This window comes from Entelurus aequoreus, linkage group LG06, assembly GCF_033978785.1.
Source record: "Entelurus aequoreus isolate RoL-2023_Sb linkage group LG06, RoL_Eaeq_v1.1, whole genome shotgun sequence".
In the NCBI taxonomy this organism is placed as follows: Eukaryota; Metazoa; Chordata; class Actinopteri; order Syngnathiformes; family Syngnathidae; genus Entelurus; species Entelurus aequoreus.
This window is the reverse complement of record NC_084736.1, coordinates 30,734,256-30,753,968: the sequence shown is the minus strand read 5'-3', so window position 1 is coordinate 30,753,968 and position 19,713 is coordinate 30,734,256. Positions and strand designations below refer to the sequence as shown.

The window sequence follows — 19,713 nt, the reverse complement described above, 5'->3', positions numbered from 1 at the left end:
ACTTCAGAAAACCACTGTCAGTAACTACAGTTGGTCGCTACATCTGTAAGTGCAAGTTAAAACTCTACAATGCAAAGCCAAAGCCATTTATCAACAACACCCAGAAACGCCGCCGGCTGCGCTGGGCCCGAGCTCATCTAAGATGGTCTGATGCAAAGTGGAAAAGTGTTCCGTGGTCTGATGAGTCCACATTTCATTGTGTTTGGAAACTGTGGACGTCGTGTCCTCCAGAACAAAGAGGAAAAGAACCATCCGGATTGTTCTAGGCGCAAAGTTGAAAAGCCAGCATCTGTGATGGTATGGGGGTGTATTAGTGCCCAAGGCATGGGTAACTTACACATCTGTGAAGGCACCATTAATGCTGAAAGGTACAAAACCCAAACCAGTGAAGTTGGCACGTTGTGTAAATGGTAAATAAAAACCCAATACAGTGAATTGCAAATCCTTTTCAACTTATATTTAATTGAATAGACTGCAAAGACAAGATATTTAATGTTCACACTGAGAAACTTCTTTTTTTGTTGTTGCAAATAATCATTAACTTAGAATTTAATGGCAGCAACACATTGCAAAAAAGTTGTCACAGGGGCATTTTTACCACTGTGTTACATGGCCTTTCCTTTTAACAACACTCAGTAAACGTTTGGGAACTGAGGAGACACATTTTTGAAGCTTTTCAGGTGGAATTCTTTCCCATTCTTGCTTGATGTACAGCTTAAGTTGTTCAACAGTCTGGGGTCTCCGTTGTGGTATTTTAGGCTTCATAATGCGCCACACATTTTCAATTCACAGATGTGTAAGTTACCCATGCCTTGGGCACTAATACACCCCCATACCATCACAGATGCTGGCTTTTCAACTTTGCGCCTAGAACAATCCGGATGGTTCTTTTCCTCTTTGGTTTGGAGGAAACAACGTCCACAGTTTCCAAAAACTATTCGAAAGGTGGACCCGTCAGACCACAGAACACTTTTCCACTTTGCATCAGTCCATTTTAGATGATCTCACCAACTTTAGTTACTGACAGTGGTTTTCTGAAGTGTTCCTGAGCCCATGTGGTTATGTCCTTTACACACTGATGTCGCTTTTTGATGCAGTACCGCCTGAAAGATCGAAGGTTACGGGCATTCAATGTTGGTTTTTGGCCTTTCTGCTTACGTGCAGTGATTTCTCCAGATTCTTTGAACCCATCCATCCATCCATTTTCTACCGCTTATTCCCTTCGGGGTCGCGGGGGGCGCTGGAGCCTATCTCAGCTACAATCGGGTGGAAGGCGGGGTACACCCTGGACAAGTCGCCACTTCATCGCAGGGCCAACACAGATAGACAGACAACCATTTCATGATATTACAGACCGTAGATGGTGAAATCCCTAAATTCCTTGCAATAGCTCGTTGAGAAATGTTGTTCTTAAACTGTTGGACAGTTTGCTCAAGCATTTGTTGACAAAGTGGTGACCCTCGCCCCATCTTTGTTTGTGAATGACTGAGCATTTCATGGAAGCTGCTTTTATACCCAATCATGGCACCCACCTGTTCCCAATTAGCCTGTTCACCTGTGGGATGTTCCAAATAAGTGTTTGATGAGCATACCTCAACTTTGTCAGTCTTTTTTGCCACTTATGCCAGCTTTTTTGAAACATGCTGCAGGCATCAAATTCCAAATGAGCTAATATTTGCAAAAAATAACAAAGTTTCTCAGTTCCAACATTAAATATCTTGTCTTTGCAGTCTATTCAATTGAATATAAGTTGAAAAGGATTTGCAAATCATTATATTCTGTTTACACAACGTGCCAACCTCACTGGTTATTGGGTTTGTACATGGTTCAGTTTTTATTCAGTTTTATGTTGGTGTCAAATAGGTGGAAATTCCTCGTGCCATTCACTGTTGTTACGAGTCTTAAGTGACTCTAAAATTTGCGTCTACTGTGGCACACACACACACACACACACACACACACACACACACACACACACACACACACACACACACACACACACACACACACACACACACACACACACACACACACACACACACACACACACACACACACACACACACACACACACACACACACACACGAAGAGTGGATGGACTGAGCCCCATTCACTGGTTCATTAGAGTCTCGTGTTGGTTGGCCAGAACGGCAAAGAAGAGGTAACGATGGTCAACAATGGCTTCCTCTCCTGGTCCTCCAGGCTAACCAGGTCCTTGTGACCCACGTGCACCCTCCTAGCATCACAATGCACACTTTCAGTCCTGTGTCCACCTGGACGGAGGAATTTGGACTCTTTCCATTCGTCAGTTATGGATTATTTGCATGAAACAGATCTCAATGGAAGACTGACTCCGCCCCAAAGCTGATAGGCCCCGAGAGAAGGGTGTGTCCTTGAACAAACACGGGCTTGTCACACCCCTGAGGGTAAACGAATACATTACTTTCATGTCTGGTTTTTAATATCCCACATGCTAACATTGATTAACCTCTCAGGCCTTTTTAGTTGGTATGACCAGGGACACGTTTGAAACACCCATGACCGTGACCGTACAGTCTAGAACTATGATAACGAGTCAGTCTTTTGAACTGTTCTTTGAAAAAAATTGTATGCTGCCCCTTGTGGACACCTGGTGTAATAATACTAGTGGATGAATACATATTCATGCATCCATCCATTGTATCTACAGTAGACAACCACCATGTAACCCACAGAACACTTTCACCTTCCACCGGTGATGAACTTGCGGCCCCCGGGGGCCCGATTCGGCCCGCCACATTCTTTTACGTGTCAATAAAATACTTAACTTTTTTTTTTTTTTTTTACTAAATGCATTGGTTCTTTCAATTTTGACCAAAAAAATGCATATCCTTTCAACTTTAACTTTATATGATTATGCCAAATATTATATTACATACTGTATTGCAAAAATATTTATAATAATATCATTTATTTAAATAAAAAAATTAAAAAAACATCAATATAGATATTTTTTAAATAAATTTTGTCTTTCAACATTGACTTAAAAAAAACAAACACAGAGTGAATGTCGTTTATTTGAATTAAAAAAACAAAACATGAATACAGACATTTTTTAAAATACATTTTAACCCAAAAAAGGCATATTCTTTCAACTTTAACTTTATATGATCATGCCAAAAATTATATTGTATACCGTATTGCAAAAATATTTATATCAATGTCATTTATTTGAATAATTAAAAAAAAAACATGAATATAGACATTTTTTAAATTAATTTTGTCTTTCAATATTGCCATTTTTTTTTTAGAAATAAACACAACTAGTAAATGTCATTTATTTGATTAAAAGAAAAAGAAAAACATGAATACAGACATTTTTTAAATTAATTTTGACCCCAAAAAATGCATATAATTTCAACTTTAACTTTATATGATCATGCCAAATATTATATTATATACTGTATTGCAAAAATATTAATATTAATGTCATCTATTTGAATAATAATAAACAAACATGAATACAGACATTTTTTAAATTAATTTTGTCTTTCAACATTACCATTTTTTAAAGATATAAACACACACCTACCTAGTAAATGTCTTTTATTTGAATTAAAAAAACAAAAACAAAAAACATGAATACAGACATTTTTTAAATGAATTTTGACCCAAAAAATGCATATCCTTTCAACTTTAACTTTATATGATCATGCCAAACAATATAATGTATAATGTATAGCAAACATATTTATATTTATGTCATTTATTTGAATTAAAAAACAAAACAAAAACATGAATACAAATTTTTTTAAATTAATTTTGTCTTTCAACATTGCCATTTTTTTTTTTAGAAATAAACACACCTAGTGAATGTTATTTATTTAATTAAAAAAAAAAACATGAATAGACATTCTTAAAATTAATTTTGAACCCAAAAAAATGCATTCCCTGCCAAATATTGTATTATATACTGTATTGCAAAAATATTCATATTAATGTCATTTATTTGAATAAACTTTTTTTTTAAACATGAATACAGACATTTTTTAAATTAATTTTGTCTTCCAACGTTGCCTTTTTTTTTTTTTTTAGAAATAAACACAACTACTGAATGTCATATATTTGAATAAAATAAAAAAATAAAAACATGAATACATACATTTTTCAATCTAATTTTGACCCAAAAAATGCATATCCTTTCAACTTTAACTTTAGATGATCATGCCAAATAATATATTATATACTGTGTTGCAAAAATATGTATATTAATGTCATTAATTTAAAAAATAAAATAAATGAATACAGAGATATTTCTAATAAATTTTGTCTTTCAACATTGCCATTTTTAAAAAAAATAAACACAACTAGTAAATGTCATTTATTTTATTTAAAAAAAAGAAAAGAAAAACATGAATACAGACATTTGTGTAATTAATTTTGACACAAAAATGCATATCCTTGCAACTTTAACTTTATATGATCATGCCACATATTATATTATATACTGTATTGCAAAATATTTATATTAATGTCATTTCTTTGAATAAAAAACGAACAAACATGAATACAGAATAGCATAAAAAACATAAAAAATACCATAAAATAACATACAAAATCTAATAAACAATTACTTATTTGCAACATAAAAAAATCTAATAATACATTACTTATATGCATTTGATTATTAGATGTTTTATGTTATATTATGCTATTTTTAAACATTTTTTACGCTATTTCTTTACATACATATTTTTGCAATAAAATATAATATAATTTTTTGCAATATAATATAATATTTGGCATGATCATATAAAGTTAAAGTTGAAAAATATTTGTGTAAAGATTAAAAAATAGCATAAAAAAACATAAAAAATAGCATAAAATAAAATAAAACATATAATAATCAAATGCATATAAGTAATTGTGTAATAATAAACATTTACTATATCAGTGCTGTCAAAAATATTTGAAAAAAATCAGATTCATCACACTTGAATTTTGATTAATCGTGATTAATCACAGGTTATCATCTGCATGCACTGTTCAAATTATAATTTTAAAAAAATCAGCCCTGAATGAAAACGAGTTTTAAAACTAATTTTCCATCTTTTTACTTTCTGATTTTGTTTTATTTTGAAGGGTTGTCTACAAAGTGAGCACACGCTGACTGTTTTTTTTAACCCCCTTTTTTGCGCCTCATTACCACTCTTGAGCGTCACGACTCCACGCACACGTGCGCGCGCACGGTGATCCCCCAGGCCACGCCCAGGCCGAGTGAGCGCCTTCCCATGCGCGTTCACGCCAGCAGCACCGCGGCCAGGGAGCGAGCGTCATCGTGCGCGTCTTTAACTTTGGTGCGTTGCTACAGTGGAGACTTGGTGACTTTTGCTTCATTTTGGCTCCTTTTTCACTTTCTCAACTTCTGTTTCCAACTCGGTGAGTAAAAAAAATGTTTTTAATGCGATTCCTTCAGTAAAGGTCCAACTTTATTGAGGGGACTTCATGTGTTCTCCGCACTTTCTCTTCTTTTGAGCTCATTTTTTGACGCACAAAATCAGCCTCAGCTTCCAAGTTTAGGATGAAATTGGACCTCAAACAAGAAGACAAAAGTCTGAACTCTAAATTATATTTTGTTCTTATTTTCTCTCACTCTCATCTTCTTTTGCTTCACTTTGTGTGCTTCCATATGGCAACTTTACATTTAAACATTCTCTTCTCTAGAAAAAAACATTAACTTACATTTTGTTGTTGAACTTTTTTTGCCTGAATAAATAACAAAAAACAGTTACAGATCAAATTTATTATAGACTAATTTGTGAATGTGTCACGCCCCTACACATATTTCTTTACTATAGACTGCGCCCTCTAGTGGTGCAAATAAAACCTTATGAGGGATGTTGATTATACATAAAAACATTCATAAAAATATTCACATCTGTTCTATTTAAATTGTCTTTATTATGAAAGACGAGATATACAATTTAAATATATATGTTGAAATATTTACTGTGATTCCATTGTAAATTTACACTAGTTTGCAAAAAAAGCATAGGTTTTAAAAGTAAATATACATACATATATACATTTTGACTCATAATATTTGTTATTTCTCTTTTCTATTACTTTATTGCAATGGTGTCACAAAATTAGACAATATATTGTCTTTCGACGTTGCCATTTTTTTTTTTGGAAATAAACACAACTAGTGAATGTCATTTATTTGATTTAAAAAACAACAACAACATAAATACAGATATTCTTTTCTAGTAAATGATAATACAAAAAAGGAGAAAAACACCACATCTCTATACTGTTATGCATGGATATACAGAGAATTATACTATTGTACAGTATATCATACTCACTATTTAAAAATAATAAATGAATATATATACATATACATATACATATACATACATACACATACATATACATATTTGTAAATATATAAATTTATACACACATACATATATACTTATATACACACTTACATATATACACTTACACATATAAATATATACTTATATACACACACATATACACACATTTCATGTGTACATGTATACACATTTACACACATACATATATACACATATCCTCACACGTACATAAATATACACATTTACACATATATACTTATATACACACACACATATGTATACACACACACGCACATATGCATATATACATATATATATATACACACACACACACACACACATATATACATATATATATATATATATATATATATATATATATATATATATATATATATATATATATATATATATATATATATATATATATATATATATATACCAAAAGATTAGATTATAATGAAACTTTTTCAAAACAGGTTAGAGGGCAGAAAAGCTATTTTTGGTTGCATGGACATGGCATAAAAAATGTCTTTATTTTAAATAGTTTCTTGTAAAAAAACAAAACAACATTCTTAATTGATTTTTAAAATTATTAATCAGTTTAGAGTCGGGAGGAATAAGAACTGATTTTCTTCTGCACCCCTTACATATATATACACATACATACATGCATTTACAAACACATACGCACACATTTACAAAATATACATTATATTTTAAATGTTTTAAATTATTTTTAATTTAATAAAGGAAAAAAAAATCCTATACATAAGCGTCCACTGCCTTGCTCACCTTTGGAAATCGCCATTGAGTTATAATCGGCCCCACAATTATATATATAAATATATATAAATTATAAAAAATTATATTACGACATCATAAAAGGATATGTCGTTACAAAAAGTATTGCAATATTCTGCGATACCCCCCCCCCCCCCACCCCCCCACTCCTAATATTCATAATACAAATTGCCCCCTAGAAACCTTCAAAGTGACATTTTGTAATATGAGCTATGTTTGCCAGTGTTGGTTTTTCCAATATTTCCTGTCATCATGAACACAGCGGGAGCAGAGAGGGGCTTGACATCTGATATTAGCCAGCACGCCCGCTTAGCAGGAGGTATTTGCAAAGTTGCTGACGGACCAAAAAAAACCCCAAACAAATAAAGAAAAAACACGTCAAGTGTGCTAAAGTTTGTATTTGAGATATTTCTTATCCTTTCTTGGACATGTGGGAGTCATAAGTCAGGGCTGTCACTTTGGGAATGTGTGTGAATTACACACACACACACACACACACACACACACACACACACACACACACACACACACACACACACACACACACACACACACACACACACACACACACACACACACACATACACACGCACACACACGCACGCACGCACTAAAAACACGTCAATGTCCAACATGAAAGGGTTCCGATGTCAGAGGGAAGTCTTTCAACCCTGCAGAAAAAACAGTCGTTTGCACGTGTGTGTGTGTTTATGTGGCCATTTGTCCATTTCTACTACATACTAATTAGTGTAGAACACACACACACACACACACACACACACACACACACACACACACACACACACACACACACACACACACACACACACACACACACACACACACACACACACACACACACACACACACACACACACACACAGAGTTTGTGTAGAAAATCCAGTGGTTATACTCCATATATGTTTTTGTCTGTCTTATAGTTTTATGACAGTAAATAATTCAACAATATTGTAAAACTTTGGGGATAATTTCATTTAAAAATCACCTGCTGGACTAAATCTCGTTGCATTCCTGGGATATTTTATTGTGTAATTTCCTGTTTCCCAACATTATGCCTGAATACCTTCCCAGTACAACCTGTGTATATACACAAATCCTATCTTGGAGCTGTCTGAGATATTTAATTACAGTCGTCATTTGTTTATCACTGATAATTGGTTCCAGGCATGACCCTGGTAATATTCTCATAATTATTTTTTGTTTTTTATTTATTTTATGTTTGATTTCCTTTTTCTTATTTTAATGTAATTCTTTGTTTTGATTTTAATTACAGTATTTGATTAATTATTATTTTATTAGATTTTAATTTTTTAATTTATTTTTAATTTAATTTGTTTTATACATTTTTTATTTGTAATTTAATTAAGTTGTTTAATTAAAAGAACAAAACAATTTACGACCCCAGAAATTGGACGGTTAATGTGATCCCAGGATGCAGAGAAAGTAGACTAAGTGCGAGCAGAAGGACCTTTTTATTTTATGTTTTATTTCCTTTTTTAAAATTTTTAATGTAATTCTTTGTTTTGATTTTAATGAAATTAATTTAATTAAAAATTATTTTATTCGATTTTTTTAAATTTATTTTTAATACACATTTTAAATATATATATATATATATATATATATATATATATATATATATATATATATATATATATATATATATATATATATATATATATATATATATATATATATATTTTATTTTATTTTATTTTATTTTTTTTTATTTTTTTTAATTTTTAAACAAAAAACTATTTACGACCCCAGAAATTGGACGGTTAACTTGATCCCAGGATGCAGAGAATATAGGCAAAGTGCGAGCAGAAAGCCCTTTTTATTTTATGTTTTATTTCCTTTCTTTATTTTGATGTAATTATTTGTTTTGATCTTAATTATATTATTTTAATTAGTTATTATTTCATTTTATTTTTGTAATTTATTTTTATTGACATTTTAATTATTTTGTTATTTAAACCCCCCCCCCCCAAAAAAAACTTTTTCCGACCCCAGAAATTGGACGGTTAACGTGATCCCAGGAAGCAGAGAAGGTAGGCAAAGTGAGAGCAGAAGGCTCTTTAACCAGGTATCAGGAAGAAGAGAAGTACCACAGGGCTAGCAGGAAGTCGGAAAGAAACGGAACGCTTTGGCATACACAAGGTAATGAACATGTCCTGACGGAGGGAAGAAGGTGGAAATAAATAGAACAAATTGATAATGCGGAACATCTGTGCTGGTTGGAGAAGGGACAGATAGTAAAGGTGCACCAAACAGGAATTACCACCAAAACAAAAGCACCAGTACATGAAATGATAACAAACATAGGAAAATAAAGGACGAAGTCAAAACTGTCATGTAGAATCACGACACTTAATATGTTTTTTTAACATAATAATCGGCCTCTAAACATAAAATAACAGTCATATGGTCATCTTTAATCTTGTTCCACACCAATATAGTAACCTTGAGTGTGTTCTACTGTAGAATAAAGTACTCACCATCACCCGGTCACTACAACACAACCACGACCTGGAACTACTTAATCACATCCTGGGTTATCCTTGAAGTTAGAACTGTGCTTCCATGTGCTGAAATCACGAGTGTTCTGCAAGCTGTCCTGCCGAAACTTGGTCAACTCGACAATCGCACCATTAGCCGTATCGTTAGCATTCCGTGTTGTTAGCATTGTCATTCCACATCGCTCACGTGGGAGTCTCACCAGTGTGGAGATGTGTTATCGACAAGGCAGGAGTTGAAGATGAAACGCATCAAAAAGTTATTCTGCCGAAAGTTGGCCATCTTGATTTTTGCGGTGAAGAATAGCCGCCGTGTTGTTAGCATTGTTTACCTTTAACCTGGAAATGGAATAGAATATATTTACGTATTGACAGAAAATAAGACAAAAATTGCACTTTATTTTTATAAGACGTTAATAATACTTCATTTAACACTTAATTTAGACCAAAATAAGTAAGATATAATAAATAAAAAAAATCTGCGATACAGTAAAGCCGCTTTTTGAATATTTTGGGCTGTTTTTTGTTGTTGTTGTTTTTCATTTTAAGGACAACACTAATAAATGTGCACTTTCTCAAACTGGAAGTGATGCCCCTAGGATTTTTTATTAATCTAATCCCCATCCCAAATCCTGTTCCGGTAAAACTGTATGGTGTTCCAACGACAACAACAACAACAAAAGATAATACTCTGATAAACTTTGAACCTCCAACGACTTATAAAACGACTTTCTCTGGGAAAATATGCTTCAATAGTCCAAACAAAAGTTGGAGTTCAAACCGTCATCCTGCCAAATGTCAGCACGTCTCCTGAGACCTCGACTCATTTGGGCTAAAAAACATTTGGTCAAGGGCCGAAAGCTAACTGCATTTGTACTGTATATATATATATATATATATATATATATATATATATATATATATATATATATATATATATATATATATACTGTGTTTTATATGTTTACTCGATTATTCGAACAAAATAATCGATCGATGACTTAATTACTGAAATAATAGATAGCTGCAACCCAACTGCATTTGATCAATTTGTCATAATTACCTGAAACTTGCATGGATTTAGGGATTATAATCAGAGGAAGGTTATTAGGGCTGTGAATCTTTGGGCATTACACAATTTTCGTTTTAAAATCAACACTTTTTAATAACATTGGGTGCCAGTTTTATGATTAACTACATTCCTCCATAAAATAGATAAACAGCGCTGATACATTTTTATATTATTTAAAATAAAACTGGTTTTGTTTTGTTTAATACAATTCTACCCAAACATTTAATAAAGTCAAATACAAATAAGGCAACAAGAGAAGTATCTTTTCTAAAGTAAAAATTTGTACAGCAGATATAGATCATCTACATCAAAATCAAATTTGTCTGAGTGGCTGGATAGGACAAAATAAATAAAAATAAATAAACAATAATAATAATAATAAGGAATAAGGAAATCAATAAGGAAAAAACATTTTTTTTAAAAAAGTCAATTAAGAAGCGTGATTAATTTGAAAATCTATTTTATTGACACCCTTGATATATACTATATATATATATATATATATATATATATATATATATATATATATATATATATATATATATATATATATATATATACACACATATATACATACTTACACACATATATATATATATATATATATATATATATATATATATATACATATATACATATACACACATATATACACATATATACATATTTGCACATATATATATACATTTACATATACACACATATATACACATATATACATATACACATATATACATCTATACACACACACACACACACATATATATATATATATATATATATATATATATATATATATATATATATATATACATATATATATATATATATATATATATATATATATATATATATATATATATATATATATATATATATATATATATATATATATATATATATATATATATATATATATATATATATATATATATATATATATATATATATATATATATATATATATATATATATATATATATATATATATATATATATTTATATGATTTGTCTGACTGGCTGGCCAGGACAGATTCAAAACAAAAACTAACGAAAACAAATATTTAGTTTTCTTTTTAAGTCGATTTCTTGATATTTTATCAAATTGATTAAGAATCGTTGGGGATGGGACAAATGCAGAGGACAAATTTCACCACATCTAGTGTGTGTGTGACAATCATTGGTACTTTAATCTTAATCTTAATCTTATAAATAGGAATCGTGATTCATTCGCAAAATCGATTTCTTTTGACATCCCTAAATGTTACAGTTCAAATAAAAATGTTTACATTGTTATATATTGTTCCTTCTATTTTTTTCCCCTTATTTTCCACAGGTCATAAAAGTATCAATACTTATCGATATTGACCAATATAAAAGTGTTACAATTTTTCATCCATATTGCTATATCGCTCTCCCGATGGTGATCCGGATCATCCCCAAAACGTAATCCCTTGTTCTTTATCACATTTTGGACCTTTTGCTGGATTTTTCATAAAAAATATGACATCATGTTTTGAGTTATTTATAGCAGGAGGAAAGAAACGGAACAAAGCCTCTTGTCAGTCGTCCACTATCTCTGTGGCCCTTATACTGTACATCCTATATTTGTATCATTCAACTTTGGCCCTTGGACAAACGTAATTGAGTACTCCTGGTTTAGTCTTGCCTTCTCCCCAAAGTTATTCCCGAGTAAATAATATGAAGCTCATTGTTAGAGTCTGACTCTGCTGTATGAAATAAGTAAAGAAGTCGTTTATATGAAGATTGTGTTTTCTCTTTCTTAAACGTTTGTTTAGTCACAGGGAAGATATGTTTTTTGTGTTTCCACTAAAAATAGACCCTGCACTGTGGTTGCTGTGTACACACACTCACACACATACACACACCATGATGCCGCTGAACAGACCACCCAGACACACGCAGTTACAGTAAGTAGGGTCGACCCTTTAGTTGCCTTTTATCCGAACTCTTGCCGGGCTGCAACGATTAATCAATTAAATCCACTAATTTGATCAGAAAAAAAAGTTTGGTTCTATATTCTGTTGCTTCGATAAATCGTTTTATGAGTGTAACTAATACAAATTGATCAAATCCAGTTGGGCTGCAGCTATCTATTATTTCAGTAATCGAGTCATCGATCGATTATTTTTTTTGAATAATCGAGTAATCGGATAAAACACAGTTTATAGCTATTTTTGGGAAAATCTCTGAAATAAAGAACGATTCTTATGCTTGCCTAAAAATTATGGCTGTAAGTCTTTGGGTACCAGACGATTTGATTTGATTCTTGTTGGTAACGATTCGATTGGTAACGATTAATCGATTAAATCCACTAATTTGGTCAGAAAAAAAAGTTTGGTTCTGTATTCTGTTGTTTTAATTAATTGTTTAATGAGTTCAACTAATACAAACTGATCAAATCCAGTTGGGTTGCAGCTATCTATTATTTCAGTAATTGAGTCATCGATTCCATCCATCCATCTATTGGATGGATGGATGGATGGATGGATGGATGGATGGAGTCATCGATTGATTATTTTGTTCGAATTATCGAGTAATCTTATAAAACACAGTATATAGCTATTTTTCGGAAAATTGTTGAAATAAAGAACAATTGTTATGCTTGCCTAAACATCCTGGCTGTAAGTCTTTGGGTACCAGACGATTCGATTTGATTGTTGGTAACGGATCGATTGTTAACGTTTAATCGATTAAATTCACTAATTTGGTCAGAAAAAAAAAGTTTGGTTCTATATTCTGTTGCTTCGATTATCTGTTTAATGAGTTCACCTAATACAAACTGTTCAAATCCAGTTGGGCTGCAGCTATGTATTATTTCAGCAATCGAGTCATCGATCGATTATTTTCTTCAAATAATCGAGTAATTGTGTAAAACACAGTTTATAGCTATTTTTTCGGACAATTGTTGAAATAAAGAACAATTGTTATGCTTGCCTAAACATTATGGCTGTAAGTCTTTGGGTACCAGACGATTCGATTCTTGGTGGTGATGATACGATTGGTAACGATTAATGGATTAAATCCACTAATTTGGTCAGAAAAAAAGTTTGGTTCTGTGTTCTGTTGCTTCGATTAATTCTTTAATGAGTGTAACTAATACAAATTGATCAAATCCAGTTGGGCTGCAGCTATCTATTGAGTCATCGATCGATTTTTTCTCTCTCCGAATAATCAAGTATTCGGATAAAACACAGTTTATAGCTATTTTTCGGAAAATTGTTGAAATAAAGAACAAGTGTTATCCTTGCCTAAACATTGTGGCTGTGAGTCTTTGGGTACCAGACGATTTGATTTGATTCTTGTTGGTAACAATTCGATTGGTAACGATTAATCGATTAAATCCACTAATTTGTTGCTTCGATAAAATTGTTTAATGAGTTCAACTAATACAAACTGATCAAATCCAGTTGGGTTGCAGCTATCTATTATTTCAGTAATTGAGTCATCGATTCCATCCATCCATCTATTGGATGGATGGATGGATGGATGGATGGATGGATGGAGTCATCGATTGATTATTTTGTTCTAATTATCAAGTAATCGTATAAAACACAGTATATAGCTATTTTTCGGAAAATTGTTGAAATAAAGAACGATTGTTATGCTTGCCTAAACATTATGGCTGTGAGTCTTTGGGTACCAGACGATTCGATTCTTGGTGGTAATGATTCGATTGGTAACGATTAATCGATTAAATCCACTAATTTGGTCAGAAAAAAAAGCTTGGTTCTGTGTTCTGTTGCTTCGATTAATTCTTTAATGAGTGTAACTAGTACAAATTGATCAAATCCAGTTGGGCTGCAGCTATCTATTGAGTCATCGATCGATTATTTGGTTTGAATAATCGAGTAATCAAATAAAACACGGTTTATAGCCATTTTTCGGAAAATTGTTGAAAAAAAGACCGATTGCTATGCTTGCCTAAACATAATGGCTGTGAGTCTTTGGGTACCAGACAATTCGATTCGATTCTTGGTGGTAACGATTCGATTGGTAATGATTAATCGATTAAATCCACTAATTTGGTCAGAAAAAAAAAGTTTGGTTCTATATTCTGTTGCTTCGATTAATTGTTTAATGAGTGTAACTAAAAAAAAAATCAAATCGAGTTGGGCTGCAGCTATGCATTGTTCAGTAATCGAGTCATAAATCGATTATTTTGTTCGAATAATCGAGTAATTGCATAAAACACAGTTTTTAGCTTTTTCTTCAGAAAATTGTTGAAATAAACAAAGATTGTTATGCTTGCCTAAATAAACATTATGGCTGTGAGTCTTTGGTTACCAGCCGATTCGATTCTTGGATGCAACGATTCGATTCGGAATCGATTCTCGATTCAAAATTATTCTCGGTTCAAAATCAATATTTTTTATTAACATTGGATGCCAGTTTTATGATTAACTACATTCCTCCATAAAATAGACAAACAGCTCTGATACATTTTGATATTACTTCAAAGAAAACTTGTTTTGTTTAATAAACATTTAATAAAGTCAAATACAAATAAGGCAGCAAGAGAACTTTCCAACATTTCTCTCTTTTTTAAAATCGATTAAGATTCGTTAAAAATATTCAAAAATCGATTTATTTTTTTTACACCCCTACTAAACATCATTCTTTGTTTATAATAAATGCTCATCATCCACATTAAAATTGCTCTTTTAAAGGCCTACTGAAACCCACTACTACAGACCACGCAGTCTGATAGTTTATATATCAATGATGAAATCTTAACATTGCAACACATGCCAATACGGCCGGGTTAACTTATAAAGTGCAATTTTAAATTTCCCGCGAAACTTCCGGTTGAAAACGTCTATGTATGATGACGTATGCGCGTGACGTCAATGGTTGAAACAGAAATATTCGGACACCATTGTATCCAATACAAAAAGCTCTGTTTTCATCGCAAAATTCCACAGTATTCTGGACATCTGTGTTGGTGAATCTTTTGCAATTTGTTTAATGAACAATGAAGACTGCAAAGAAGAAAGCTGTAGGTGGGATCGGTGTATTAGCGGCTGGCTGCAGCAACACAACCAGGAGGACTTTGAGGATAGCAGACGCGCTATCCGACGCTAGCCGCCGACCGCATCTATGATCGGGTGAAGTCCTTCGTCGCTCCGTCGATCGCTGGAACGCAGGTGAGCACGGGTGTTGATGAGCAGATGAGGGCTGGCTGGCGTAGGTGGATAGCTAATGTTTTTAGCATAGCTCTGTGAGGTCCCATAGCTAAGTTAGCTTCAATGGCGTCGTTAGCAACAGCATTGTTAAGCTTCGCCAGGCTGGAAAGCATTAACCGTGTAGTTACAGGTCCATGGTTTAATAGTATTGTTGATTTTCTGTCTATCCTTCCAGTCAGGGGTTTATTTCTTTTGTTGCTATCTGCAGTTAAGCCCGATGCTATCACGTTAGCTCTGTAGCTAAAGTGCTTCGCCGATGTATTGTCGTGGAGATAAAAGTCACCGTGAATGTCCATTTCGCATCCTCGACTCTCATTTTCAAGAGGATATATAGAAAAAGGAGAAAGTGTGGAATCCAATGAGCCCTTTTACCTAAGTTACGGCCAGAGCGAAAAAAGATACGTCCTGCACTGCACTCTAGTCCTTCACTCTCACGTTCCTCATCCACAAATCTTTCATCCTCGCTCAAATTAATGGGGTAATCATCGCTTTCTCGTCCGAATCTCTCTCGCTGCTGGTGTAAACAATGGGGAAATGTGAGGAGCCTTTCAACCTGCGACGTCACGCTACTTCCGGTACAGGCAAGGCTTTTTTTATCAGCGACCAAAAGTTGCGAACTTTATCGTCGATGTTCTCTACTAAATCCTTTCAGCAAAAATATGGCAATATCGTGAAATGATCAAGTATGACACATAGAATGGATCTGCTATCCCCGTTTAAATAAAAAAAAAATCATTTCAGTAGGCCTTTAACAAGTGTGAAAATATACACACACAAAAAAAAAACTCCCTGCCGTTCACCGCCACACATATCACAGCACCCATACGCCACCGCTCTCATGTACGCTCTGTTGCAGCGACCGTGTGGAAGCAATGGCTACATATTTTAAATTCCAGGAACTCCATGTGCTCAGATTTATCATTTTGTATTCGTTACACTCGTTAAACGATTATTCGAAGCAACAGAATATAAATAAAAGCCTTTTTCTAATCGATTTAATCGATTCATCGTTGCAACCCTAAAATACAGACTCCGCCAGGGATAGGTACAGTTCACATTTCAACCGATACGGTACCAATTCCCAGTACCTGGGAAAAAAACATCTGTTTATTACAACTTTTGTCCGGTTGTTTCATTATCACATTTCTGAGTATCATTTCTGAGTATGAAACAAGGTTGCAATTACAGTTGCAAGTTCAGGACGTTAGATGGCAGTAGTGTATATTTTTTTTGTTTGTTGCGCCCTAAAAATAATTAATACTGTAAGTATTGTACTTTTATTTTTACACAGCAGCTGTTTGATTGTAACCTGCTTCTTGGCTGTAGTTTTCATGAACAAATTTGGAGGTGTTGAACTCGCCATGTAAAATCGCTAATGCTAATCAGTGGCACAAGCCAATGTATTATTATTAGCATCAAGCTAGCACAATTTTGGAAAAGTGGAGCCTTACTTTTCACCTACTTTTTTTTGGAGTCCATTGCTTTGTTGGCATTGAACAATGGCAACATCACCTCAAGGTAGTTTGGCTGAGTCCGCTCTCAGTGTTGCTGGAGTGATTGCCAAATGGCGAACCCCGGCACCAAAACATGGCAGCGTTGGATTTCACGTGAACAGGTAACCTGGCAAGGCTGCCGGGATTTGGTACACATCCCTAGTTTACGCCCTTGATCCGATTTCTTCTGGATCCAACAAACTAAACGACTGATTAATTGATTGCTAAAATAATCGATTACTAAAATAATAGATTACTAAAATAATCGATTACTAAAATAATCGATAACAGCAGCCCTACTTTTACCAATTACTTCCACGTTTTGGGAGGAAAAACTGGTTTTATCGGGGCCCGCGGGATGAGTTTGCTAAGTATAAAGATTACCCAAAATTTTTGAATGAAAGAAACTGCTGTTCTAAATGTGTCCACTAGATGTCACAATAGCAATTATTTGTATCTTTGTAGATGATGTTACATATGTACAAAAAAAACCCACATGATGTTAGTACACCAGTCGAAGAAAATGAGCAAGCTACATAAATAACATCCTGTAATTTTATTTTTATATTATTTTTTTTATCTTGATAAATTGAAAATGAACACCAATGAGTTGATTGATGAACATTATCACATAATTAATTCAGAAAGTATAAATAACGAGAAATAAAGGTAATAAATGTAAGTGTAAAAAAAATAAACCCAACAACATTTTGATTTGTACATTTCCAGAATGTGCTTGTTCTATTTTTAAACAAAGAAAACAGTCTGAAGTTGTCTTTATTTTTAAGTTATCGTGCCAGTCTGGCCCACTTGGGAGGGCATTAACCAAACAAAGCACTTTGGAGCGACATTGCCAGTAATTCCGAGGGAACCCAGCTGTACAATTGAATTTAAAGTCACAGGACTCCTTGGAAGATTTGATATCCTGTACTTCTTCTTCTTCAGTGTTCATTAGTTTGCATTTGGTGTGGGGGTTGGATAGTGGGAGAGACGGGGGAGTGGGTTGCAGAGGCCCAGTTAAGTCTGTGGCTTTGTGTTTTATGAAAGAAAGGGACAGTTAAATGTCAGTGTTTTCCAACCAGGCACACACACACACACACACACACACACACACACACACACACACACACACACACACACACACACACACACACACACACACACACACACACACACACACACACACACACACACACACACACACACACACACACACACACATGCACATTCTTGTATTTCATACCTTCTTGAGACCTGAGAAAAATGCCTCCCTCTTTTGGACCACGCTTTCTAAATATATAAAGAAGTGTATTTACAACATTAATAATATATACATACTATGCAAATATAAAAAAACTTGTTGAAAAATAAGTTGGAATTTCACAAGAAAAAGTCACAATTTTTCAAGAAAAACGTAACATTTTGGCAGTGTTATAATAAAAATCGTCATTTTACTCAACGCAAGTCAAAACTTTACAAGAAAAACTGAACATTTGTGCAATATTATGATAAAACTTGGAATTTACTCAATAACAGTCGCAATTTTACAAGAAAAGCTTAACATTTTGGCTATTTTATGAAAAGAGTCGTAATTTTACTCGTAATTGTTGGCAATATTATAATAAAAATCTGAATTTTTACTCGGCAAAATGATGACAAAAGTCATCATGTCACTATTTTACAAGAACAACAAAAATATTGGCAATATTTTGATAAAAGCCGGAATTTTAAATGACAAACGCCACCATTTTGCATTAAGTAGCAACAATTTTACATATAAAAGTAATAATTATACTAGAAAATATTGCAATATTACAGAAACAGAAAGAATATGAGAAATTGTTCCCAATTTTATAAGAAAATAAGTCGACATATTGTGAGAAAAAGACTGCTTTTAGTTCATTTGTAATTATTTTTATTTTTTTCTGTTTGTAATTGGTTTTTAATCTTCATTTTTTACTTCTAGTTATTACAGTATGTCTCTATATCATTGGTACTTTAATCTTTTAATCTTTTAATCTTTAATCTATATACATATTTATTTATTTGTTTTAATTAATTTTGGCCAAAGGGGGCACATTTCAATTTCTTACACACACTTGTTATTTCATATGTTGACCAGAGGCGAACACTTTTAAAAGCCACACAGTGAATTTGAAAAATCCCTTCTTTTTGGGACCACCCTCATTTTGATAGATTTCACCACCAGGGGTGCAAATGAGACATTCTCTATTAAA

The 19,713-nt window shown here is 33.0% G+C and overlaps 1 protein-coding gene across 1 annotated transcript in view; it reads left to right on the top strand.

Annotated features, from left to right (window-relative positions):
* The first annotated feature begins 5,289 nt into the window (after positions 1 to 5,289).
* The window catches only part of emp2 (epithelial membrane protein 2), a 32,915-nt gene continuing 18,491 nt past the window's right edge, over positions 5,290 to 19,713 (top strand). The window contains exon 1 of the mRNA XM_062049466.1: positions 5,290 to 5,419. The gene's annotated coding sequence lies outside the window, so the exon portion shown is untranslated. The remainder of the gene's footprint in view (positions 5,420 to 19,713) is intronic.